The sequence below is a fragment of the Lepidothrix coronata genome, unplaced genomic scaffold (assembly GCF_001604755.1).
Source record: "Lepidothrix coronata isolate B3197 unplaced genomic scaffold, Lepidothrix_coronata-1.0 Scaffold215, whole genome shotgun sequence".
NCBI lineage: Eukaryota > Metazoa > Chordata > Aves > Passeriformes > Pipridae > Lepidothrix > Lepidothrix coronata.
Genome location: NW_016690395.1, coordinates 868,812 through 894,495, shown reverse-complemented (window position 1 = coordinate 894,495; position 25,684 = coordinate 868,812). Strand labels below are relative to the sequence as shown.

At 40.0% G+C, this 25,684-nt stretch overlaps 1 long non-coding RNA gene across 1 annotated transcript in view; it reads left to right on the top strand.

The window, feature by feature from the left end:
* LOC108506463 overlaps positions 1 to 25,285 on the top strand; it is a 57,134-nt gene extending 31,849 nt beyond the window's left edge. Inside the window, exons 4-5 of the long non-coding RNA XR_001877771.1 lie at positions 254 to 488; positions 25,107 to 25,285. This is a non-coding gene — a long non-coding RNA (uncharacterized LOC108506463). The remainder of the gene's footprint in view (positions 1 to 253; positions 489 to 25,106) is intronic.
* The last annotated feature ends 399 nt before the right edge of the window (positions 25,286 to 25,684 follow it).

Here is a 25,684-nt window from a genome sequence, read left to right as displayed (position 1 = left end):
GTGTACATTTTAATTTTTTGATCAAACGAAACCTGCCACACAAATCTGAGAAATCCACGCAGTCCAGGGGTTGATGCTAGCAATACATGGCTACATGTATACATGAAGCATGGCTCCTGTGTAGCTTCTGTGTAAAGGTCTTGATATTATGTGTGTTCACAGTCCCAAGAATTAAATATTAATCTATAAGGTTTAATGGAGACTGTAATTTCTTTCTGAAGGAAAATTTCTCACACTGATATTCGTGTTTCAGGTCATATTTCTCCATTGTGCTACATGTAAGCACAGTCACACTAAGAGATGGAAGCTCAGAGCAAGATAGGGGAAAATGATGGAGATAAGGTAGCTCTATGAGTTCCCCAAATGAGAGTTAAGCTATCCCAGAGAGATGTGTTTTGCAGTGGAAACATGATGGAATAGAAGAAACACAAACAAGTAAGGACATCAACACTATTTCAAAGAGTACAACTGCAAGAAGAATGAAACAGGTAAGAAAAGACAAAGCAAAGCTGGGAATGTCTTAATAGGTAGGAAAGACTTCAATGTTCACTCCTCATACCATAATCTCTGTTCTGACTTCCCTTTAAAAAATAATGTATACATTCTATCCATATATGAGGGAGGTATTTATTTTAGAGGGTAGCAGAATCTAAACAATGGGAGTGGAAATGATTGAGCAGTAACAGGACAGACATTTACTATACAGACATCCTTACTTACAAATAGGTTGTGTGTTTTCTTTAAAAAAAATTAGATTTCACAGAATTGTTAGAGTTGGAAGGGACCTCTGGAGATCATCCAGTCCAACCCCCGGCCAAGGCAGAGTCACCTAGAACGGGTTATGTAAGAACCTGTCCAAATGGGGTTTGAATGTCTCAGAGAGGGAGAATCCATGACCTCCCTGGGCAGCCTGTTCCAGTGCTCTGCCACCCTCAACATACAGAAGTTCTTCCTCATGATGAGGTAGAACTTCTTGTGTTTCAGTTTATGACCATTGCTCCTCATCCTGTCTCTGGGCACCACTGAGAAGAGTCTGGCACCAGCTTTTGACACCTGCCTTTGAGATATTTATATGCATTAGTGAGATCCCCTCTCAGTTTTGCCTTCTTCAGACTAAACAGGCCCAGCTGCCTCAGTCTCGCCTTGTAAGAGATATGCTCCAGACTCCTAATCATCTTTGTGGCCTCCACTGGACCCTCTCCAGTAGCTCCTTGTCTTTCTTGTACTGAGGAGTCCAGAACCAGATGTACCTCACTAGGGCCAAGTAGAGGGGCAGAATCACCTCTGTCCACCTGCTGGCCACACTCTTCTTGATGCACTCCAGGATTCTATTGGCCTTCCTGGCCACAAGGGCACACTGCCTGCTTACTTCAAGCAAGAGATGTAAGAAGTTTGCTTTAAATGATGTTGCCTCAGTGATGGTTTTCCTCATCTCAGGTATTAAACACAAGGAACGACTTGAAACATAGGATGTTTCAGAGAGTAAAAAACAGTGTTTCTTATTCTTCTCTCTATTATGCTGGAGTGTGGGATTTTGAGGATACTGAGTTTGGTGAGGGATTGGTTAAAGAGATGGCTCATGCATTTTATCTCTGATTCCTGAAGGGATGAGCTCCCACATCCCTACATAAGGAGGGGTAAGCTCTGGGCAAAATTGCTGGTATTGCAAGTGTTGCAATTTCATAAATCATGACACAAATATTCAGTTTTGTTACTTTTCTGATATTTTAAATTACAGAGGGAGTTGATGTGCTGTTTTGCTGTTTGCACATTAAAACCCCACCAGTTTACCTACATGCAGGCTAGAACATGCCATGTGGTGTCACTTCTGGTTTTTTTCCTCCCTGTTAGGAAAGATGGTATGTTCCCCAGCTGCCTCCTCCTCCCCTCACTAGAAGAGCACTCAGCTACTCTCCTATACCTTGGAGCAGGATGTGACTGAGGCCAAAACCACCAAGGGTGATTTTGCAGCTTGGAATTTCCCCATGGCTGTTGTGTCCATCTCCTAAGTATAGCAGCAGAAAAACGTTTAACTCAGCAATTGCTTTTGTTAAGGGCTGACTTTAAATGGTGAACACTTCTGCTGTGAACTCAGCTTTATGACTTTGAAACGATGCACCGTGATTTGACTGCTGAGCACCAAGCCTGCCAGAGTTCAAGAAGGATTTGGACAAGGCTCTCAGAAACACGTTGTGATTTTTGGGGCTGTCCTGTGCAAAGCCAGGAGCTGGACTCTATGATCCTTGTGAGTCCCCTCCAATTTAGGGTATTCCATGGTTCTATGATAACTGCTTGCTTTGTTGGCTTTTGCTGAGAACTTTTTGTGTCACATTTATCTTCAGGAGTCTAAAATACTCTGTGTGAACTGCCATACACTATCCTTCAATTTTCCATGGCGAATAAAATGCCCCTTAAACTATAAGTGCCTCTGTTAGGATGAATTTACACGTGGAGTTATAAGACAGTATTTACATGACTTCTTCATGTGAATTCCAACAATGAATAAAGTCAAGACCTCTCAAGTGCTAGTCTTCACATAGAAATAGACTTTTTTTACATTAAGTTGTAGAGGCTTCAGTGTTAAATTCTTGAAAGTCAGAAGGAAAAAGCATTTTAAAGAATATTAGAAGAAAACTGCATCTTTTTTTCAAGCTTCTGTTTAAATATGCTTCTTACTAAGAGATTATATAATTCTTGGTTTCATTAGAAGGAAGTCTAGTCAAGCAATTTTAATTTAGTAGCCTGCACTACAGCAGGCTCCAAAATTGTTTGTGATGTCAGCCTAGCAAATGATAGCACTCAGGTATGGTCAGCTCTGGCAATTCTGCTGCAAGCCTAACACACCTTAAGAAACGCATTTAAACCATTTTTCCTGCCTCTTTTTTTTTTCCTGTAATATATTCAATATAGCATTGGTCTGTACATGCAACAATGACTGTGAGTGATATAGCAAACTACGTAGTCAGGTGTAGTCAGAGTTGCTACCAAGGTGCGAAACCGTCACTGGCCATCACCTCCTTTAAGCCAGAGCTATGAATTTTCATCTTTTAAGGTACCTTGAGTTTTTCCTAAGCAGTGTTAAACATCAGACTTTCACAGCACTCCCAGATCTGCTTTCAGTGGTATTCATGGGACTTAATTTATCAATGGGAAACAAGCATTAATCTGGCTGAGAGCCTGTGACTGCAGGCAGCCTTCCTTGTACCATCCATTGCTTGGCCTTCTGATTCCAGCAGTTTCTTCTGCTCCCATGCTGGCCCACAGTACTGCTGATGCTGCTGTCATGTGGCATGGCAAACGAGATCATCGGAGAGCTCTGTGTTAAAATAACTCCTTTTTGCTTTCATTTGTGTAAGATTATTTTTGTAAACATCCATAATTGTTTGCGTTTCTCTATGACTAATTTCTTCTGGTTTTCCACATGGACAACTGAACTACCTCAGTTGAGAGAAGGCATGGAAAGGAGGGAGTATTAGGAAGGAGTTGCCTAAGCTGGCCCTGATGCTAACACTTGAAAGGCTGGAACTGGAGCTTCAGTGTATAGGTCTATAGCATGTTGGATTAGCTGGCAAAGCCAATTGCCTTGTTCCTGCTTTGCTCCACCAGCATTCAATGGCTTGCCCTATCTCGTGCAATCTGAGCTAATTTCCTAGTGTTAGTAATGTCCTTGCTATTGTGCTTGTAGACTTTAAAATAGAGCATATAAAACACATGATATTGGTCTGCATTATGAGTTTTTGTATGTGAGTTCTTTAAGGAAACTCTTCTAAGTTTTGAAATTCAAAGGGAAAAATACTAGAGCTTCCTCAATGTTACGTGTCTAACAATCATCTTTCTAGCTCTATTTATTTTACATATCAAAGATTTTACCTAGGAAATTAGAAAAGAAAATGTATGCTTTGTCTGCACTAAGAAAAGCAGCAGACTCCACCTGAGCTATAAGAAGTGGTCTAACCATTGCTGCCTGGAGCCCTCTGGGAACTCATTTACCATGCAATGCCCCAAGAAATTTGCACTCTGTTGCCTACAACCTGTGCTTTGCTTGTACCACAGGACTAAATATTGACCTTCTCCATTCCCGCTCTTTGTCAGGCTCACAAGCAGCACAAGGAGGGTGGAGAAGCTTACATTTTTTCTTGCTTGTATTAGCCATTGGCTCTAGATCAAGAAATACATGATCAATGTTTATTAAATATGATCAATTGCAGACATGTAAGTTCACGTCACTTCCACTAACATTTTTCCATTTAAACTCTTAATTCTCCCTCTTGTTGCCCCAAAATGGGAATTTATCCCAATCTCCTAGCATTTGGACATTTCTGATGTTATAGACAGAGATTTATGCATGTCCAGGGCCTAGGTGATCTTAAGCCAGGCCAGCAGATTCCAGATCCTTTAATGTGAACTTTAGGGACTATTTATACAAAAGGGAACATTCAGTTCAGTGAAAGCTGACTCTGTTTTCAGGATTAGAAGCTGAAATTTGTGCCTTTATTGAGCTGCATAGCAAGTAGAACATATGGAAACTCCCACTGAATAAGCCAGAGTGAAGGATGAGGGAGACCTCTGCTTCAGTGCCTATTTTATATGACTATTTTATAATAACCTGAACCATATTATGCCTGGTGATTTGTTAAATTTATGTTCAAATTTGAGTTTAAAGCTGAAACTCTGGTCAGGCACAAGTCACCTGGAGTTTTGCCTTTGACTTCAAAGGGCCACACTTTTTATCCACTTTTTGTATGAGTGATATGAAGGAGCACTTTTTCAACTCCTCTGCAGAGACAGGTCTATTTGATGTACAGCTCTCTGCCATGGCAGCAGAATGTTTTCCCTATGAGGTTTCTGTGCTCCTCTCACTTATTTATTCTCCTGAAGTCATAAATCTCTCTTTAGGGCACCAAAACCTTTCTCTGCAGCAGCTGGTACTGACTCCAAAGATGCTCCAGGTAAAGAGAAAACATCAACAGAGCAAAATAACTCCTGTTGGCTTGCATTTTCCCCTAGATATTAAAAAGAGAGAAATGGATCTTTTCTCTCTATCATGCTTGTTTGTTAGAAGAAAAAACATGCAAGAAATCTCACCCCTATTCCCAAAGCAGTGATCAGAGACACTTGCCAACACCACTTCATCCTGTCCCTCTAGGGAATGTAGGAGAGGTAGGAAAACTGCAGAAAATGGTAGCGGGAGAGGGATGCAGGATTTCCCTGAGGAGTGATAGGGTAGATCCCTTTTTATGTGAATTTTAGAAGTCACTTACAATGACTCTTAGAACAATGTCATTCCCACTGCAATCTTTGTGACTGAAATACCTAACTGTGCAAATAGACAGGATATTTACCAACTTTCCTTCTTCCCTCCTCCACTCTCTAAAATTTTTATGGAGGCCCTGGTTGTTCTCTTAGCTCAAATAATGTTTGACAGTTCAGTAATAAGTCAGAAGACAGCCTTCCTTTTTTTTTTTTTTGGTCTTTTTAAAATCCAGATAATTTAATACAATAAAGAACCAAAGACATCAAAGTAAAGAAACCATATACATTGTACAAAGCATTGGGAATCTGTTCTCTTTTCAGAATTTTGACATGTGCTACATAGTGTGGTTACAGCTATTAAGAAAATACAGACATCTTTCCATTCAGTCCTCTTGCTATTTGAAACAATAATGTGAAATCTGTTTTGATGCTGCACAGAGACACATACAGCTTTATTACTGACTTTCGGTGAAGGTGGGTAGAATATGTTGGCCTTGTACTTCATTAGAGCAAGAGCATGGCAGTTAAGTCTGAATGAGAGACATAGATTAGATTTATGACACAATTCAAATTTTGTGTATGTAGACTCCTTTCTTGTTCCGTCTTCAGAGCTCTGCTTAACTTCTTTTGAAGCACAGTTGATTATCCTTTATTGCCTGTGAGGGTGTTTTCAGAGATTTTCCTGTCCTACACCACCAGACTTAGGCAGGAATGCTATTGAGACCTGACACAGAAATGGCATGGGATCTGCTCTTATGATCCCTGTTATCTAGAGGGCAGCAGGTAAGCCTGTGCCAGCATCATCTCTAATCAGCTCAACAGTTCCTGAAAGAGTTTATGGAGGAGGCAAATGCTTCAACCTTGTTCATAACTTTTCAGAAAATATCTCTTTTATGGATCAGGTGATGTTTTGTAAAACCCCCAAACCCCTCTCTACCTTCAAGCAGTTAAAATATATAAAGACTTGAACACAGCAGGTAACATAATTTAGTCATCTTGAGAGGAGAGGGTGAGCTGTTATGTCTTCTACTGGGACTCCAAATGCATACCTCAGGTTAACTACTATTACTGCTCTCCTCCAATGTCTTTATGTCAGAGCCATGGAAAGACCTTCGTGAAGGCAGGGTGAGCTGCAGGATCTCAGCAGCTCTGAAACCTATATGCACAGTTCTTTAAGTTAGGGCATGAACAAAAAGAGAATTAAAACAATACCACAGTCATTCAGAGAAAACTGCCTAGCTTGGGTTTTTAGAAGTTGAATTATCTTAGTTACCGAGATGATTATGCTTGATGGGCTCAAGTTATTTTGTTAATTATCATCCCTGTAAATGTTTTAAAGCAGTAGGGAGATGGTTCTAGACCATTACAAAACACTGAATTAGTGAGAAGGGCTGGGATAAAAGGTTTCAGATGAGAAGAGATGAATGGTAATTGCTGTGCTGTTTTATTTAGCAGTTTATAAATGAATTATTTTGGCATATTATGTTGCCTGTCTGCAGGTTTAGGTGAAATTTTAATAATGTGAAAATAACATTTAAGAATGTGACAATAACATTTTCACACAGAGTTAATCAACAGGGACTGGCAAATTGCAAAACGCTGCTTCTTCTTAGGTGGAAAGGTGAGGCAGCAGGACTGATACTAAAAATCAATAAGTATTTGTGAAAATGATGTGTGCATACACCAGGTCAAGGCTGTCTCGTGAAGATTTCCAAATCCCTGAGTTACCTCAGGATCATGAACTTTCCAGTTTGGTAGGGATATAAGGTAGGTAGGAAAATTCAGCAAACCATTTTTAATACAGGAGAGAAGTTCTTCTTTCCTCTCAAGTAAAACGTAGTTATACTTTACCCTGAACACGTTCTGATCCCTACTTATGTGTGAAAGCTTTGGAAATAAACATTCATCTGTTATGAAGCCTTCTAATGTGAATAGTAAAACTTTGTGGTTTTTTTCCCTTTGCTTATGAACCATGATGGGCTACACAAAGAAAGGAGACCATATTTGGTAAGGATCAGATTTTGTTGCTAGCAAATTTTATTCATATAAATAATGTGTTTTATTGCTATAAAGTATTGGCTAAAGAGACAGGCTAGACGTTGACTAAAGAGATAGGCATCCATCAACAACAAAACTGTGAACCAGACCAATGGAATATAAGCAAAAGAATGGGGTTGTTTTCATCTTGAATCTTTAGATGGATTCCTGAGATTATTTAGTGCTCTTTTAGCCACTTAAGTTCCCATTGGATTTGTCTTGATCTAGTCCATTCCAGACATTGTTACTTAATCTTTTACATATTCCAAGATGTCACTTGGATTACTAACCAGATTTTTTATGCTATCAGCCATAATTTCCCCCAGAATAACTGCCTTGCTGTATCCAGATAACCATCTTCATATGAATAATATTTATGGTTGCCCAATGTGGAGAAATTCCAACTCCTGCTCTAGTTGGGTTGACAAGATTTTCAGACGGCAGTAGTAACTTCTATGTAAATTCCTACATAGAGGATATAGACTTATATCTTATTTAAAATCATATTTATAATCTTCAGCTATTCCCTATGGAAAAAGGATTTTAGAACTGATGCATCTCTTTAGACAGGTGAGACCATAGTTTCAAGCTGAAATGCATTCAAGCCACCAGCTAAGTGCACAGCTGAATCTAACATAGCTGAAGGAGGACTTCATGAAAGTGTATGGTCACAAGTTAATGGCTGGAAAATATGACAAAGTCTAACAATTGAAAAATAAATTTGCTGTGCTGCTTTTTGGTATGAAGCTGGTAACATGGCAAAGTAGGGAGTGACAGTTACTTGTGTTGCGTAACTGGATACAATAGTTCCTCATTTGTCACAAAAAAATTTAATTAACATTTCAAAAAGGCATTTTATACTTTTCAGATGAGACTGGCATTCCAAATGTACTATATAATCTGTAAGTCAGAAGTTAATTTTCCTGATGTATTATGCCATTTTCTGAGCGTATCTAGGGAAACAACATTAAGACTAAATTTTTCTCTGTTTCCTTATTTGTTACTGCTTTTGGAATATTTGTACCACAGTTTTTATTAATTATGGAGAATGATAAAAATTATCATAAAATAGGAATCCTATGTTCCGAGCATCTGTAACTTGTATCATGTGAATGGGATACTTTATTATTACCATTGGCAATAGCAACATCAATTCTTATTCTTTTCATGTGAATCAGGCTTTATTACCATCAGGCCAAATATTATGGATTATGACAGAGTAAGACTCTTTAAGGATGTGGGTAATAATGCATTGCAGGGGCATAAATGAGCAAAAAGGAACTGTGGTAAAATTTGGGTAACCCTGTGTTTTAATTCAATCCTGTAAACTTTGAAGTACATCTTAAATTTTACTCATGTGAACGGTGAAGGTGCTGATTGAGACCTGAATTATCTAACTAGAACGAGAGCATTGCTTTAAAGCAGGAGCTGCCAGTCTGTGGCATAGAAGGTACATGTAACCTGTGAAATATCTCCACGTATTTAATGAGAGCCCATTGGAGAGGAAGACTGAGTCCTCCAGTCAAGTGTTAGCATTGTACAAAGCTACTTGCCGCAAGCACTATTTCCTAAGCACTAGCAGGCCTCCATTTCCAAATAGGTACTGCCTAACAGGGGACAGATGATCCCATCTAAAAAGACATGATACTGAAGGTCCTAGCTGGGTGATTCAGAAGGCTTGAGTTTAAAACATGCTCAATACCTTTGAGAGGAAAATAGCACATGGTAGTGTAAACAAGCATCTCTTCAATGAGCTGACAATTCTCCACCTATCGAGATGCTGTTGTTGTGTAGCTCACTAGAGGGCATGTGACCATACTTTATAATCCAGAAGGTAAAGAAATTCGTATTAAATGGGTAGGGGAGAGGGGGGGAAGGTGAAATGAACCAGATATAGTTGCATTGCAAACAGAAAATGTTAGAATTACACCCACTTGTTTCAATTGCTCATTCAAGTACATTGTTTGGAAAACAAGTTTAGATTAGTCTTGCAGTATGCGTATAGTGTCTTGTCTTTACCAGGGAACGGAAACAGAGGTATGCTCTGCAATTTACTCTGAATTCATTTTATCCTGTTCTTTTTTCTTACTCTTTTTTTTCTTTCTGTATCTCTGGGATACAGAGGATCCTACTGATCCCTTCTTATACAAGCTGCCAGAATAAGCAACTCAGATATTCACCATAAATATTTCAGAATATCTAATATTTCTATTTGTAACCACTTAATCTTGTACACATGTTAAAGGAAATAAATTTTAGAAAACAATTATTTTAGGTTTAAGTTTTCTGTAGGCAATAGAACCTAGAGGACCTGGTTATTTTTAATATGCTCCTACCTTGGAGCTTTAAAATATAGAGGCATTTGGGTCAGTTGTTTTCATCTGCTGTAAAAACAACCCCTAAATCTCTTGAATTTCCTAAGTATTTCCAGTTGCTTTCAATTTTGGGGGTAGAAAAAGGCATAACCCAAATAAGCCTAGCAAAGGCAGTTTCCTCCTCATTTTTCTGTCCTCTCTTGTATTATGCCTGAGCCCAAAGCTCTTTGTCCTTTACAACTATAGCAACTTTGCATTTGCTGAAGTAAGAGGACACAGCTATAGTACCTATTAGTTAAGAATGGATGCAGAATGAAATATGGCAGAGGACATTACACACTTAGGTTTTGTTATAGGTCAAACTCTTACTGGTACAAACAGAACTTCGTTGAGCAGTAGCCTGTGTTTTTCCAAAGCATTGTTCCTCATCATCTCCTAACTCCAAGAGCTAGATCTAAGAAGGAGCAAACAAAGAAAAAAGAGTCCAGCAATTCTCTTAGACTTGGCACTGAAGAGCACTGCGGAGGGACTCTATTGTTTGCTGAGGTTATTTATTGCATCTCCCATCCATATCTAAAGAGGCAAGAGGTGAAATGTTTGTGTGGTCCATGAGTGGCCACTGGAACCTGTCACCTCCACTGTGGCATGCAGTTCAGGTGAAACATATCTGTTATTTTTTTCTCCCTGCCCCATGTTACCTATCATAGCATTGCTCTCTGTTTTTCATTTGTGTGCTCCAGGTACCAGTGTCTGGTCAGCATCCAACCCCACCTTAGCTTCCAAAGCTCTTTAATTTGCCTTCCACCTCTAATGTGTGCACTGTTATTTCTCTGAACTCACTCCTCTGCTCAGCCACTTAGTCACCCTGGATCTGCCTTTGCACAACTCACATGGCTTTTCTCTCCTGCACTGTTAGTATTGGCTTTGTGAAGTTATAACTATATGTTTCATGGGGGAAAAACCATAGTGCATCCAAACAGAGAATATTAAAAACAGAAGGGAAATAAAAAACTGCATTTTCCACATGTAATAGCTAAAAATTAGAATTTGTTACCCTCTTTAATAATTGCTCAAAGTTCTCTTTTGCAACAGTGCCTACAGAAAACCTCTGAGAGATTATATGGTTGAGGCAGAGGAGAGTAGATAATACTATGGCTTTATTTCTAGTGTAAAGAGATGTAAAGCATAAGTATATGAAAACTAAATAGCAATGGCTATATTCCTCCCATACCCTTCATATGCTATTTTAAATGGCTTACTGTTTGGGCCAGAACCTGTGGCCACACCTGGACTGCAGGCTGCAGCACAGTGTGCAGAGGTGGCTTTGGAACAGCAGGCATGAACTTCAGGCTGGTGCTGGTAGCAATCAAGGTGAGGCAGCTTTTAGCCCAGGGCAAACCACAAAACCTCTTGACTAGCAGGGCAAGTTGACCTGCTTTCTGCAGCCAGCATCTACCCAACCTGCTTACAAATAGCTCTTGTAACTCAAAAAGATACTGCCATGTGTTCACATAGACACATCCATCATCCAGAGAAGGGATGTGAAGCTGGATGGCTTGGCAACAGCGATATTAAATAAAAATCTACTCTGGAATATGGGGACAGTTGTTGCAGAGCCTCTACAAAGCTTATTTGTCATGTAACAAAAGTTCCCTGGGTGCATTCTCCATCTCATCTGCATTAAAACAGAAAACAGCTGGGATTAAGCTGACACACTTCAAAATTGTATTTGAAATCAGCTTGTTACCAACCTAGCTGATACCAACCATCTCCCTACATTACCTTACATGCTGATTCTGTAAACATAGCAAACTTGATTCTATCCAGCCATAATTAAGGAAAAAAAAAAAAGTAAAAAACCCCAGCAGTTTCTTTGCTGAAGGAAACAAACTTTGCTGATTCCTTTGCTGAAGGAATCAAACTAGCAAGAAACTTTTTTTTCTATATTGTTTCCCTTATTAAAGAAGAACCCCATTCTGCATCTGCCATGAAGATTTGAATGGTGGGTTGAGATCACACTGAAAGTCAGGGTGGCCTAGATCAGAAAAGTTGCATTTCACAGAACATTTGCTATTGATATGTTGGGAAAGTGTCAGACTTGCGGGAGGACTGCAGAGTATTTGCATGATACATTAATAAGAAACAGTTTAATATACTAGATTACTAAAACATGGTTAATTTTGAAGCCAAAGCCCACACATTCTTAACTTTGTTTCCCAGCTGAAGAGCCAGCAGACTCTTATGTATTGTATGGGAACCAGAGTGTTATTCTTTGAAAGCAAACCCGGTGTTTAGAAAATCCCAAACTGAGCTAACAGCGCAGCACATAGGCATCACACAGGATGTTTCTTTAAGCTGTAATGGAGAAATGTCAGTACACATGATATCTCTATTTGCAACATGTGTGTTTTTTAAAAAGCAGGTTACATACGTTCTTGCTTTACAAGTCCTGCAAAACTGAGATAGTTTCATTTGTCTTGGGAAGCTTGGCATCTGACAGACTGATGGGAGGTTTACTCAACAATTCCAAGAGGCTTTAAAAGATGTAGGGAGATATACTCCTCTCCTTCAGTTTTGACTGGGAGCTGCTTTTTGAAACTGTTTTCCTCATTCCAGGAGCATTTGGAAAAAAAAAATTTCTGAACTGCAGAGTTTGACTGAATTTAACCACATTTGCTGTATAACATCCCTAGCTACTGTACTTGCGTTGCTCATCTTTCCCACCTTGACAGAAACAATGGACCAATAGGAATGTATGTACTCTAGAGTTAATTTCAAATATAGTATTGACAAAGCAGTCCTGTTTCCTAAAATCATATGAAGAATTAGGACTAGAATATACGTATATTTTCAGTTTAACCAATGCAATCAAGAAATAATATGACCTCCAAGTCAAAACCAGAATTGGTATTGTTGCTGGATAATGAAAAAGCTATCGAAAGCTGATGTGATTAGCTGGTCACCTGTAAATTCAATGTTTAGGAACTGAGAGGTAATTTTTATAATATTGAAGTCAGAGCGAAAAAGAGTTTGCGTATAAGTAAGCTTTTAATCATCTTGGTTTGGGTTTTTTGGTGGTTTTTTTTGTCTGTTTTTGTTTTGGGTTTTTGTTTTGGGTTTTTTTTGTTTGGTTGGTTTTGTATTGGGGTTTTTTTGTGGTTTTTTTTTGTTTGTTTGTTTTTGAGGGAACTTTCTCTCTTTGATAGTCACTGCATGGTAACAGGTAGTAGCTTTCACTGAAGCAGCAGAGCTCCACTGCCCAGACACTTTGTGCTGAGCTGTTGTCTCACAGTTAATGTCATTGTTGCTCTTGAGTTGTATATGGTGTCCTCTGAAAAGTGCCCTAGATTCTTGCTCCTTTTTTTTTTGTTTGTGCTTTTTAAATCCCTTTTAAAAAACTACCCTCTTTCATAGTAACCACCTGGATTGCTTTGATGATTTGTTACTGCCCATTAATTGGGTCGCAAAATACTATCATGCAATTCGGAAGGGGGTTATACTCCCTGTTCCTGCCCCAGAGATACTAAGTTTGTGATCATCTGTAAAGCAGTAGGGACAGAGATAACAAAAAAGACATTTAGTAAAACCATCTGAATTTTAAAAAAAAATTAATAAAACAGATATGTCAGTAAACCCATATTATTTTTGTTTTGATTACTTACAGAATCCTTGTGAAGAACCTTCTCATGTTCAGTTTTAGATAAAATAATATTGTTTTATCACAATAGTATGCTTGTTATGTATGGAGACATAGATATGAAAGATTTTTTCAATAAATTTATACAGAATTAAAAAATTCATGTTAAAATTGATGCTTTACTTTAGTAAGAACTATATGCACAGGTTAGCACTCTATTTTTCTTTCTTCATAATTTTCTCCATTTCAATACTGTGGGCTTTTTACTGTTGTTTTGTAAAAAATTCCTGACCAAAAAAGACTAAGACTTAGCATGTATCAGTACCATATTATTTTCATTTTGGATATAAATTTGGGAAGATTGCATAGCCTAGACACAAAGTTTGGGGTGGAAATTAGGTATTCTTTGTACACTATCAATCAGCCAAGTCTAGGCAGATACATAGAAGTAAAAAATTCAAGATTTTGAAAATATAAATGAAATATCCATAATTGATCATAGTGAATGAAAAGAGTCAATGTACTAAGTTGTGGGTCTGAGACCTTGGGGAACCTACCTGCAGTGCTGTGTCCATCTCTGGGGTCCCCAGAACAGGAAGGACATGGACCTATTGGAGCGAATCCAGAGGAGAGCCACCAAGATGATTAGAGGGCTGGATCACCCCTCCTATGAGGAAAGGCTGAGAGAATTGGGTTTGTTCAACCTGGAGACGAGAAGGTTTCAAGGTGACCTAATTGTGACCTTCCTGTCTGTACATGAAGGAAGCCTGCAAGAAAGGTGGAGAGAGGCTATTTACAAGGGCATATACTCATATTTACAAGGGGGAATGGCTTCAAACTAAAAGAGGGTAGGTTTAGATTAGCTATTAGGAAGAAATTCTTTACTGTGAGGATGGTGAGGCACTGGAACAGGTTGCTCAGAGAAGTTGTGGATGCCCCATCCCTGGAAGTGCTCAAGGCCAGATTGGATGATGCTTTTAGCAACCTGGTCTTGTGGAAGTTCCTGTCCATGGCAGGGCAGTTAGAAGAAGATGGTTTTTAAGGTCCCTTCAAACCCAAGCCATTCTGTAATTCTGTGATTCTTTTTAAACTCCTCTCCCCCACCATAAACCATGCCTAGATTATTATCTGATTTACTTTTTCTTGTTGACTCTCGTAGTACTTATTCCCTTTCCCTATTAGTTTTTGCTCTGTTCCTAATAATTTGAATTCCACTGTTTTCATAATTTAATAATTAATTTTCTCACTACTTATACTTCATACAAATTTGAGGTGGCTAGTAGTAGCACCCTTCATTGCAGTCAAGTACTTCCGTGGGGATTCCAAAGCTATCATTATTGAAGAGGCAATATGAGTGATTTTAGTACCTACTATGTCAGGACACAATATTTTAGACTATGAACTAATGCTTCAAGCCTCTAGGGAAGCATAAAGAATCTGGCCTGGGCTGAAAGAATCAGAACCATGAAATGGGAATAATTTTAAAACCAAATGTTTCCATGTTTCCATTAATTCATTATGTTTTGCCTTGAAAAAAAAAATGGAAAATCAGGTTCAAAGATCAAAGCCCACATAGCTTTCTACACAAACTAGCATTTCATCTAGATTATACATGTAAATAAAATTGCAGCTTGCTCCTAAGACATAAAAAGCAAAGGTCAGATGATGGAAATAAAGGGAAAAACATGTAAATCTGTTTTTTCTGCATTTCTTGGCAGCCATTGTATTCAATATTCTGGTACTTGTTATGCAGAAAAATAGAGCTGCCTATTGTGGATAACAGCAAAAAAGGCAAAGGACCAATTCTGTTCCTCTTATAACTCAATCAGTGTCAATGTACTTAAAGTAGGAATTCATCTAACAGAGGTCTTCAAGTAACCACTTGAGGTTCAAGTGCTAACTTCTAATAAGACTCAGAAAAGTTATGTCGAATAAGGCTGACAAGAAAGGTTCAATTAACTCTTTCAGCTGGAAAACTCTGGGACAGGGCAGGCTCTGGAGCACAGTGCTAGGAAGAGCCAAGCTTTGGGAGGAAGCTAAGGCTGAGGTTTACATAGTCATTGTCTTTGAATTACCAAGGGCCAGAGTGGGGCTGGGTTACCAAATGCCGAAATGGGAGTAAATTTAGATGTTCCCAGCAGTATTTGTGTTTTGGGCAGTGAAGCAAGCTCCCTTCTCTCCATCGAACTGGGCTGCACACCAAAGAGGAGAGGCTCCCCTTCCTTCCCCTTCTCATCCTTTTTTGTCATTTTCCTACACTGAGAGAAAAACAGGGAAACAACTGCAACCAGGGAACTAAGTGTAAATATATACTGGTAAGAGTAAAATTGCAACATGTTGTTCTGACTTGTGACTATTGAACTTCACAGTTGCTCTCCATCACCAGTACAATTGTCCAGGAATGTAACCTGCATAGTTTATTGAATGGCTATCCTAATTTTACCCTCTTCATGGATTTTCGGGGGGAAAATAGTCCTATACTTCCAGATTTTGCTCCTATTTTATTTAGCAGATATATAGACAGCGTCTTTAAAAACAATATGGACTGAACTCCTAATTTTTTTCTGCCCACACTTAGAGCAAAGAAATGGGGCATCTTTAGTGCTACCTTGAGCTTCTTTTGTCTCTGCTATGCAAGATTGGGATAATAATTTGTTCTTTTTTCCATTTTTGTGAAAATTGTATGTGGAACTTCATTTTTTTTTCCACAATAAATATCATGTCCCCTGAAAAGTACATCTATGTGGTAAGAAAGATATCATTAAGTTGGCATTGCAGTGAAAAAACTGTTTCAATAGAAACAAATCAGAATTTTTTAAAAAAACACAACCCCCTAGAAATTAAATCCATTAGCAAAACAAGATGTTCTCATTTCTCTTCAAAATTACTTTTTATTTCAATATCTACTATATTTAAATATTGCCAGTTACTGCAAGTATTTTGGAACAAAAGGAATAAAAGTTGATCAGGAATGACATTTAAAACAGTATTTCATTAAGAAATGAGATGCCCTTTTTTTGACAATTACTTATAAAGTCTACTCTTCTTTAGAACACAACCCAACTAGAGAGGCAGATCGTAAGTGATCAATACCAGTTTCTTATTTTATCAAATACAGTTGTAGTAACCTGTTAGGAGGACAGATTTTGAGTAAATTTAATGAACTAACCATTCATCATAAATTCTTATATTGCAGAGAGGAAATTTTTGCCCTGTCATATTATCTTGTGATTCTCAAGAAATATACTTGTGCTACCAGGAAGGGGGGGGGGAAAGAGGAACTTATGTTCTGGAATATTTGTCTCTTTATCTTCTAGTTATTTTCTTAGCTAAGGATAGGGAGTAAAATTGAACAATCATACAGGGAAGGAAGAAACCTCATTTTTTTGCAAAGCAAAAAAAGTCTTACTCAGAGAGTGGGATATTTATTACAGCCTCTAGATAATATCATCCTAGGTCCAAACCTATTTCTTAGGGTACTTAATTTATTTAATGAAAATATTTATACATTTTACTCTTTTATACAGTCTTCTACTGTGACTGCATTTATCAGAAAGCATGAGATAAATGCAATAAACAATAATCAACTTTGTCAGTCCTTATTATAACTAAGGTTGCACAATGGTTTCCATTCTAACCGTTTTCGACCTCATAGTTTTCTGCTGCTTTCATTCCTGAGAAGGGAATTTTCCTTACGGTTATTTTTCTTTGGAAAGTTTGAGTAACTTGGCTCCGATATTGCCAAAGATATTGCAAAGAAAATGGGTGTATGTAGACTTGCTAATTATAGATATTTTTCTTGTTTTAATAACTCTTCAACATATGCAGCTGCAGGAGGGAGGGAGGCTGAAATTTCAGCTATTTCCATACCAAGTCAGCTGTCTTTCTGGGCTACTGTGAATCCATGTTTTGGTTTGTGCGTTGTGATCCTCTGGAAAACCATGTGCTGAGCATTCCCAGCATAGCTCACATACATCTTCCTCACAGCACTACGTGCTGGGGAGCGCTCTGGTGGGACCAGCATTAATCTTGCATGCAGATATGGGAGGAGGATGAGAAAATACTGCTTGGCCATTGCTGCTCCTCTTGCTCTGCATGTGTGGCTGGCTCCTGTCAGGGAGACTGGAGGGTTTAACTTGTGGCCTCCCAGGCGCGGGACCTGCACCTTCACTGTGTTTTGCTGAAACTTTTCCTTTTGGAAAGTACTTTTTCTAATTAGTGTTAAAATACATATGTCTTTGGGAGCATGGTCAAGCAGCAATTAGTTCAATGACATGGTGAAGATGTTTTGGGGAAAATAATGAAATGGCTTAAAATAATTTAAATTGACTGATTATTGCATTGGTTTTTGAAGCAATGTTTATCAATGGTTATTAATTTTGCTGGCTGGAAGTGTTTCCCTTTGCTTTGTCATCCTCCCAAGAAGTTGGTTATTCCCACTCCAAAGGGGTATTTTTTGTCAGTGAGGCTGATTGAAATCCTGGACTGTGAGCAACCAAGCTAGTCACAATGTTCTGTGTTGTGAATTAACTCTGGCAGTGGCCTGGACTGTTTTAATCAGGAAAAGGAGTTATTTATGAGAAATAACAGTAACATCCAGTACTCATCTTAAAAAAAAAAATATCATCAGGAAAAAAATTATAAATAAGGGTTTCAAAACAGTTTTATTGCATCATTTGCCTTCCTGCTCATGAGGAGCATGGCATTAGGAATTAGACCCAAAAATACAGAAATCAAAGGATGTGATATTTCTTCTCCTGTTTCCGTGCCCAGGATTGCACACTGTGAGCCTGCCTCTCTCCGGGCTGCGGTTGTGCCTCTTGTTCCGACTGCAGCTGGGGCCACCCGTTGTGGCTCAGCTGGGCCAGGCAGCAATTACACCAGTGGCTGTGCTTGCTGACAGTTTTGGGGAGAGGGTATGCTTTGGAGAGGAAGAGGTGAGCTGGGACCTCTTGATGTGGCTGGGCTAGGCAGGCACGACGTCAGTGGGGGGATGCTCTGCAGCCGGCATCAAACGCCTGCCAGGGGTTGTTTGTGGCGGCAGTCCAGCGAGCGCTGGCTGGCTGGCTCTCCTCCCTAGGCATGCTGGCAGAGCCAAGGAGCAAAATCCTGCCACTGCTGCCGGCACCTCCCTATGCCATCCCTGCACTGTGCTGCAGCACATCCCATAGCACAGACTGGTAAGGGATGAAGGCTAAGGAGGAGGAAGAGTTTTACTCAGCTGGCAGTCTGTCCTAGCACCTGCAGGAGGGTCTCCACGACACTTTTGATTCACAGTGTTGTGGCTGTGCCTTTCAAGTATCATCTGTCAAGAGATAAAGAGGAGGAGGAGTGGGATGGTTCTTGGAGTGTGGGTCCACTATGGACTTCAACGCTGGAAGAAACATGGCATAAGATCTAATAAGTGGTTCCCCTGATATTAATACAGAGATATTATCTCTGGAGGAGAGTTTTGTGGTGGCCACAAGGATGCATTAGTGTGGATTTCTGGAGCTGACACCTGCCTGTCATACCTTCAGGCCCCAACTTGTCCTCTAGGTGCTTTGCTGGGGTCAAAGTCCCAGGACCTGAGGCATTTGGTGCAAATGCTGGAGTGAGGGTATCCGCTTGTCCTTGGTCCCCATCCTGCCAACAGTGTCTGCATGCTCTTGCCATTCTACTGCCATGCAAAGCCTTTTCTGTTGAGAGAGTTTGGTTGTGAGCTGAACATAAAAATGGTAAAAAAGGAAATAAATGAATCTAAAACTCATCTCCATGGAGAGCTGGAGGACAAAAGGGAAGAAGGAACTCCTAAAATGTGCTTTTCTTTAAAAAAAAAATTTATTGTTAGTTGTAGCCTTAGCAAAACTTAGTTATTGTTTGATGGTCCTGATTGAATTTTTTAGTCAGAAATTAAATAAAAGACAGAGTAGGCCCCAGAAGGAATGCTAAGAGAGATTTGGCCATATCCAAATTGTGAGAGTTGCTATAAGGGGCAATGGAAATTCAGTGCAGCTGGTCAACCTAAAAAATAATAACAAAAAACAATACACCTCTGTGTAATAGAATGTATTTCATATGACAAGTATTCCTAAATGCTTTATATAGAATTAAAAACAGATTTAATTTGAAAACCAGGTAATTTTGTTTGTTTAAGGGAAAGAAAACATAGGACATTAGACTGAACTAAAGCTGGTGTAAATCAAAAATGGTTCAACTAAAGTCATGTAGCTTAAAATATAGATGCTATAAAGTAAGCAGAATTTTATTCTGACCCATAATATTTTACATTTATAATGTGTAATTTTGACCCTTTGGAGGAGGTTAGGTAAAGGATCTCCTCATTATCATTTCCTTTTCATTCCTAAATTGAGTATATTAATTTCTTGTGTTTCTTCATTTCTTACTCTTGTCTTGACTTCTGTTAGATTCTGCCTTTTCCAAATATTTTCTCTTTTAAAACTTTCAGAGTCAAAGGGGGGAAAGGAAGAGGAAGAAAGGTTACTTTTCTTTTACTTTTCTTCTTCTTTCCTACCCCCTCCCCAAATCTTCAAGTTTAAAAAGGCCTACAATTAACCTCATGGAACTCCCTGGCAAAGTGAAATAAAGAGATAGTAGAAAAGCAATTAATATTTTGGTATTTTTCAATGAAAATGCCACAAAGTTAAATAAATTTTATGCCATTTTCTTTTTTGTCAAGAATAACTTGTGAAACTGGAAAAATTCTACAAAACATTGACTACTTTAAGGCAAATCAATTTTCTCATTAACTTTATAAACAAGTATAATTAAAAGAAACACCAAAGCATTCGTAAAACAGAAATACGTGTTTGTAACATTTAAAGCTCCAACATTCATTCAGAGTATGAGTACCTCATTTAGAAATAAAGACAATCTTTACTGTGTGGTGTGTCTTCTCTTCATGGGTGCAAATAAGACAAAATAAAAGCCTGCTTTTCTTACAGAAAGCATGCTTATTTAGCCCAAAACAGATACAAATGCAAATTTCTCTATTGTAATAAATATGGGTTTTATTGTTAAAGGAGAACTGACTGCTTGTGTCCCGCTGATGTAGTTCGCAGTGTTTGCACTGGAGGTCTCACTAGCGTTTAATGAGCATGGCCCTCTTGACTGTCGGGCTTCCATGCATGGGTTGTAACCAGCATAGTCTCTCCTTCTGCCTGCTCGAGACCTTCCGGAAGAATTACCATTAATGGTGAACATGGAGGTCTTCGAACAACCTGCTTCCTGAGTTAGGGCATAAGTCCAGCCTCTGGAGCATCCCAGGAAGATTTGTTGTTATGTGTGCAGTGATCAGGAGCAGGCTCAGCCTCTACAATATGGTACTTGATGAGATTCCTTGTGACCATTCCCCGTGTCATGCAGCATTTGCCATTGATTGTGGTTTTTTGGAGTAATGCTGCTTCCATTGTTCTTTATGGTTACCTCCAAAAACTCCTTTTGGGTGCAAAAAATAGTGTGGGTCTGAAATGTTTGACTAACCACACACAAAGTATGTGGGTCTTAGCTTCTCCAGAATAGGCATCCAAACTTGGTAGACTGTCTTCCTGGGTGATCTGTAGTGTGACAGCTTTTGCTTAGTGCACTCTATGCTCTTGACCACTGCTTTTTGTAGCTGGTTCCTCTGGTAGATCCCCCATAGCACTTAAATGTTTTAGAAGTTCTTGGTGCCTCTCAAAATCTATTTTGTAATGTCACAGTCATAAATCTGAAAAGCAGAGATGCTTCTTGGTATTTTTTTCTCCATAATTTCTTATTTGAGTAGATATTGTGAAATAAGTCTGTTTCCTTGAAGGACATCAGAGTTGCAGCAACAAGGAGCATAGGAAATCTATTCCACCTTAGTGTGAAAGTCTGTATTTGACCAGTTTGAAGTAGACACGACATGGGTTGAATGTTAGTTAAAAGTGGGGGAAAAAACCCAAAACAAAATTCCCATCACCAAACTACTAAGTAGCTTGTTTCTCTAGAAATGTACTTATGTATCATGCTTTTGTTAAGGAGGGGCTGGAGGAGGCAGAGAGGAAGCTCCTCCCCAGTACATATATAGTGTCCTGCCCATTCACTTGTGATTTTTGTGGTCTTGTGCAGCATGTTGGTCTGGCAGCAACTGCCCTGCAGTGAAGTGGGTTGTTGCTTCCTCTGGAGGGAAATGTCTGTCATGCTAATAAAGAAAAACCTGTTTCCATTTCCTCAGAGATGCTGGAAACTATCTTCCCTTCAGAGCAGTGAGTTACAAGATAGGTCTTGCCCTGTTGGAAAAATACCCATTTTCATTCCCACTAAATTTAAATTAGTGCCTGGCAACTTAGTTGAATGCAACTGACTGATGAACTTCATACTTAGAAGAATCCGGACTGATTGAAAAAATGAGTTTGGGGCACTTGTTCTTAAATATCTGAAAAGCTTTGATCATTCCTCCCAAGTTTTCTTCAACTTTCTGGAACTTATGAATACACAGGGACTTTGTTATTTGCATCTAGGGACTTGTAATGTGGCTTGCATTTTTCATTTATTAATTTAAGTAATAACTTTAATAAGATATTAAGAGATATATATTTAATTAATTTAGACAGAGTTTACTTACTGTCTGATCCCATAGGTGCCGTGTGCCTCTTTTAATACCACAGATGTCCATTTATTTCAAGAAGACCTGAATGATATTTGCATGAGGTCATCACATTGCATATTTGTTGTCATGAATTCTCTTTGTATGTCTCATTGATTTTTTTATTCACTTTGTAATCTTCCATTACTCCAAGAAATTCTGGTGAAGAATACTCCACCACTGACTTAAAAATTTGCGTTCCTTCCTGGGTAAAAGAAACACGGGTGAGATAATATCCAAAAAATTATAATTTGAGGGAGGTTGCTACTGCTGTCACCAAAGTTAACAAACTTGTCAGTCAATAGACTCAGAGCCCAAGTTAGACATGCCACAAATTCTGAATTTTATAAAGCATTTTGGAAAAGTGGGCTGTTTGAAGTGTGAATTAACACACCATCCCATATATTTATCAATATTGCAAACCCACCTATAACTTTATCAAACGTTTAGGACATTTTGCTTGTCCACTTTCTGTAGCAATCTTGCAAAACCTGCCGACTTGATATTTTTGCAGATTTGGTACCATCCATGAAGGGGAACAGATCAGGGCTTAGGCTCTATTGGTGGCATATATAGAGAACACTAGGAAGAGAGATGTGAATTGTACCTTCAGTGATCTCTGCAGTGTATTTATCCCCAGCAAGAAAACAAAATGTGACTAGGGCAGTCCACGGTAATAGAAAGAGGAAATTCAGGATTGATTTGTTGTTAGAAACCAGGGAACTGTTATTGGTTCGTGTTTCTCCACCTCAGCTTGATCCTATGTGAATGGGTGGGTTCATGTCAGCCCTCCTGGAGGTGCATAATGCTGCCTATGCACATGTGTCTATATACACCACGTATGGATGTTTGAGCAGTGTTTCTTTTTAACTGTGATTTAACCAATTTTTTGCGTGAGGGTGGTGTTTATATGGCTCTCTGCCGACTTTCCATGAAATTACCTGTTAGAGCTTTTCCTCATAGCTGTTTGATTTGGGGTTTGGGAGGGCTGAAACACCATGAGGGCTGGGTGTCAAAAGCCAAGTAAAAAAATGATCAAAAAAGACTTGCTTATGTCACTTTTCTGTGAAATTGCAAACTTCTTTCTGATCTTTTAGTAACATTTCCTTACAAATGTCTTCAGGAATTATTGAGGGTGAAGTCAGAAAGGTAATTTTAATTTATTTAAGGCTACACAAAGAAAAAAAAGAAAATGTTGTGAAGAAGGAAAAAACTTACCCAAGGTGGTGTGCTTTCTGAAGCATTCCCTGCAGAGAGCTCCTAAGCCCCCAGAAGGGCTTCTACTCACTGAGAGGGAGCAGCAACACTGGAGGCTGAAACAATGCCTGACTCCTTCCTGGTTTTTCTTGCCTTAGCAACTGCCTTTTGCACAGCAGTTAATTGAGAATAAATGAAATTTCAGATGCACATTTCTTCTTCCGTCCCTTCTGCTGTGTGAAACTGTAGAGTAACTGGAAAGGACTGATAGATTAGAGGGGGACCCTTCAGAGGAGGGGGAAAACCTGAAAATTCTCCGTGTTGTTCCCAGACAAGGTAATGTTAGTACACGAACATGTAGGATAGCAAGAATGTTGCTTCCTTCACCGTTTTTTGTTCTCTCCACACCCCTTTCACATGTCCAGGGGAAAGACGAGGGCTTGTAGCTGCTCCACTGCAGTAACCAAGTGCCTCACGGTGATGTTCTCTGCTCTGCACTAGATCTTTTGCAGGTAACAGGGAAAAGTTAGGATCTGGGTTTCCCACAGTTCTGCTAATTTTATGCTCTGTGTCGCTGTTTACCTTCCTTTTCTGAAATACACCATTTTGATGCTGTAGCAAGGAGATGCCCTGAACCATGTGGGTGTAGTTCTTAGCACTTGGGAGTTTTACAGCAATCGGTTATGTGCTCATGCCAAGGAAATTGAGAAGATGAATACAATGTGTCTCGGATTGATGGTGGCACTGTGGCACTGGGAAAGGTCAGTGCAGCGCAGCATTCGTGGCTGGGCATGCCCTTTACATGGGCAGCAGGCTCTGCTGGCTCAGGCACCAGAGTTGGGGGGGATTTGCCCGACAGCCCCATGCCTTCACACCTCTGTGGGAAAAACGGGCTTTGCACTTTCCAGCGTGTCGGGGAGCTGGAGCATCTCGACAGACGTGTCAGTCTGGCAGCCCGACGCCGGGGAGGGAACCCGTGGGGACTGGCACGGCTGAGCTGAGCCCTCGCCCTGGAGCTGGGCACCGCAGCGGAGCGGAGCGAGCTGCGGCCGGGAGAGAGACCTCCGCCTCGGGGAGACCCCACCGGGGAGAGGGGGAGCCTGCCAGGCTGCGGGGAGAAGGGAGCACGGAGGAGACGAAAGTCGCTGTGCGGCGTGTCCCTCCTCGGGGCTGGGGAGGGGCACTCGCTGCTGGCGGCTGTAATAATAATAAGGGGACCAAGGAGAGACTGCGGAGACCACCGAGTGCTAGGGGGAGCAGCGCAGGAAGCCCAACGGGGGGTCTGCCTCTCGGACCGGGTTCCGCCGCGAGTGGGGGCCAGTCTCGGGGCTTCCCCACGCCGTCGGATGCTCAGAACCCCTCACGTCGCACCGACCGGGTTGGAGGAGGAGGAGGAGACCGGGTGCTTTCACTCCTGCTGACTGCAGAGGCTGAGGCAAAAGAAAAAGGAGGAGGGGAATAAAAAGTAAAGAGGGGGGAGAGAGTGAAAGAAAACTAAGCCCAGCTTTTGCCGGTGCTGCTTGGATTGGATCTGGTTTGAGTTTCCTCTCTGCTGGCTTGTGCAGCAAGAAAGGAGGAGTGGGGGGAAGTAACTCCTCAGTCTTCCTCTGAAGCTTAAGCAAATGTGCTGCTGCCTGCGCTGGCGGGGAGCTGCCCTGGGTGCAGTTGCCTCGCAGCCTATTGCTCTCAATTACTAAAGAATTGCCTGGACTTCTCGAGGACCTGGAGGAAAAAGACATCACTTCACAGACCTGATAGTTGCTCAGTGCCTGTAGACTTGACACATTTTGGTTTTTTCCTAGGGGATCCTTTTTTAAAATTATTTTTCTCCTCTATTTTTTAGAACAGCATTTGCTTGAGTGTGTGGCATTGAAATCCATTGCTTTGTTAACAACTTTGGGAGATATTTTTAAAAACTTTTTTCCCCCTCTTCTGTTTTCTTTGCAAAAAAAAAAAAAAAAAAAAAAAAAAGGCAAAAAAAGAAAGGATAATCATTTTGGGGGAGGGGAGATGATCGTGCTGATGTGGAATAAGTGCTCCTGCTGTCTCCTCTTACTAGCCGCGGTCCTGATCGTGGAGAGCTCCCAGCTAGACAGCTCCAGCTCCAAGGTGAACTCCATCAAGTCCACCCTGATGGGGGAGGCTCCAACTCAGGCAACCAACAGATCTGCAGGCATCCACCAGGGACTGATGCTTGCTAGCAGTAAGAAGGGCAAAATGCTAGAGCAGATGGGAAAACCTCCCAAGCACTATCACCGGCAAGGAGAGGTAGGACATCGCTTCATTGCTCAAGTGTCTGTCCATCTGTGTGCTATATGCGAATAATTGCTGGTCTTCCCCTCACATTGTTTTCAGAGCTTTAAAGTGTTAAATTAATTAATTTACTTCATCAGGGTTGTCTGGGATGATATCATCTCATAATTGGTGTTAAGAACTGTGGGACCATATAATCTCATAGTTGGTGTTAAGAACTCTGCAAGTGGGAGGTGGGAGGTTTTAAACCATTCGTCTTTCTCTGCAGGGTTAATAACTGATGGAAGAAAGAGCAATCTAAAAATTATTATCTTCAGCATTTCTTTGTTTGACTCCTTTAAAGGGCTGCTAGAAGTAAAAAAAGAAATTTCTTGTTAACTCTCA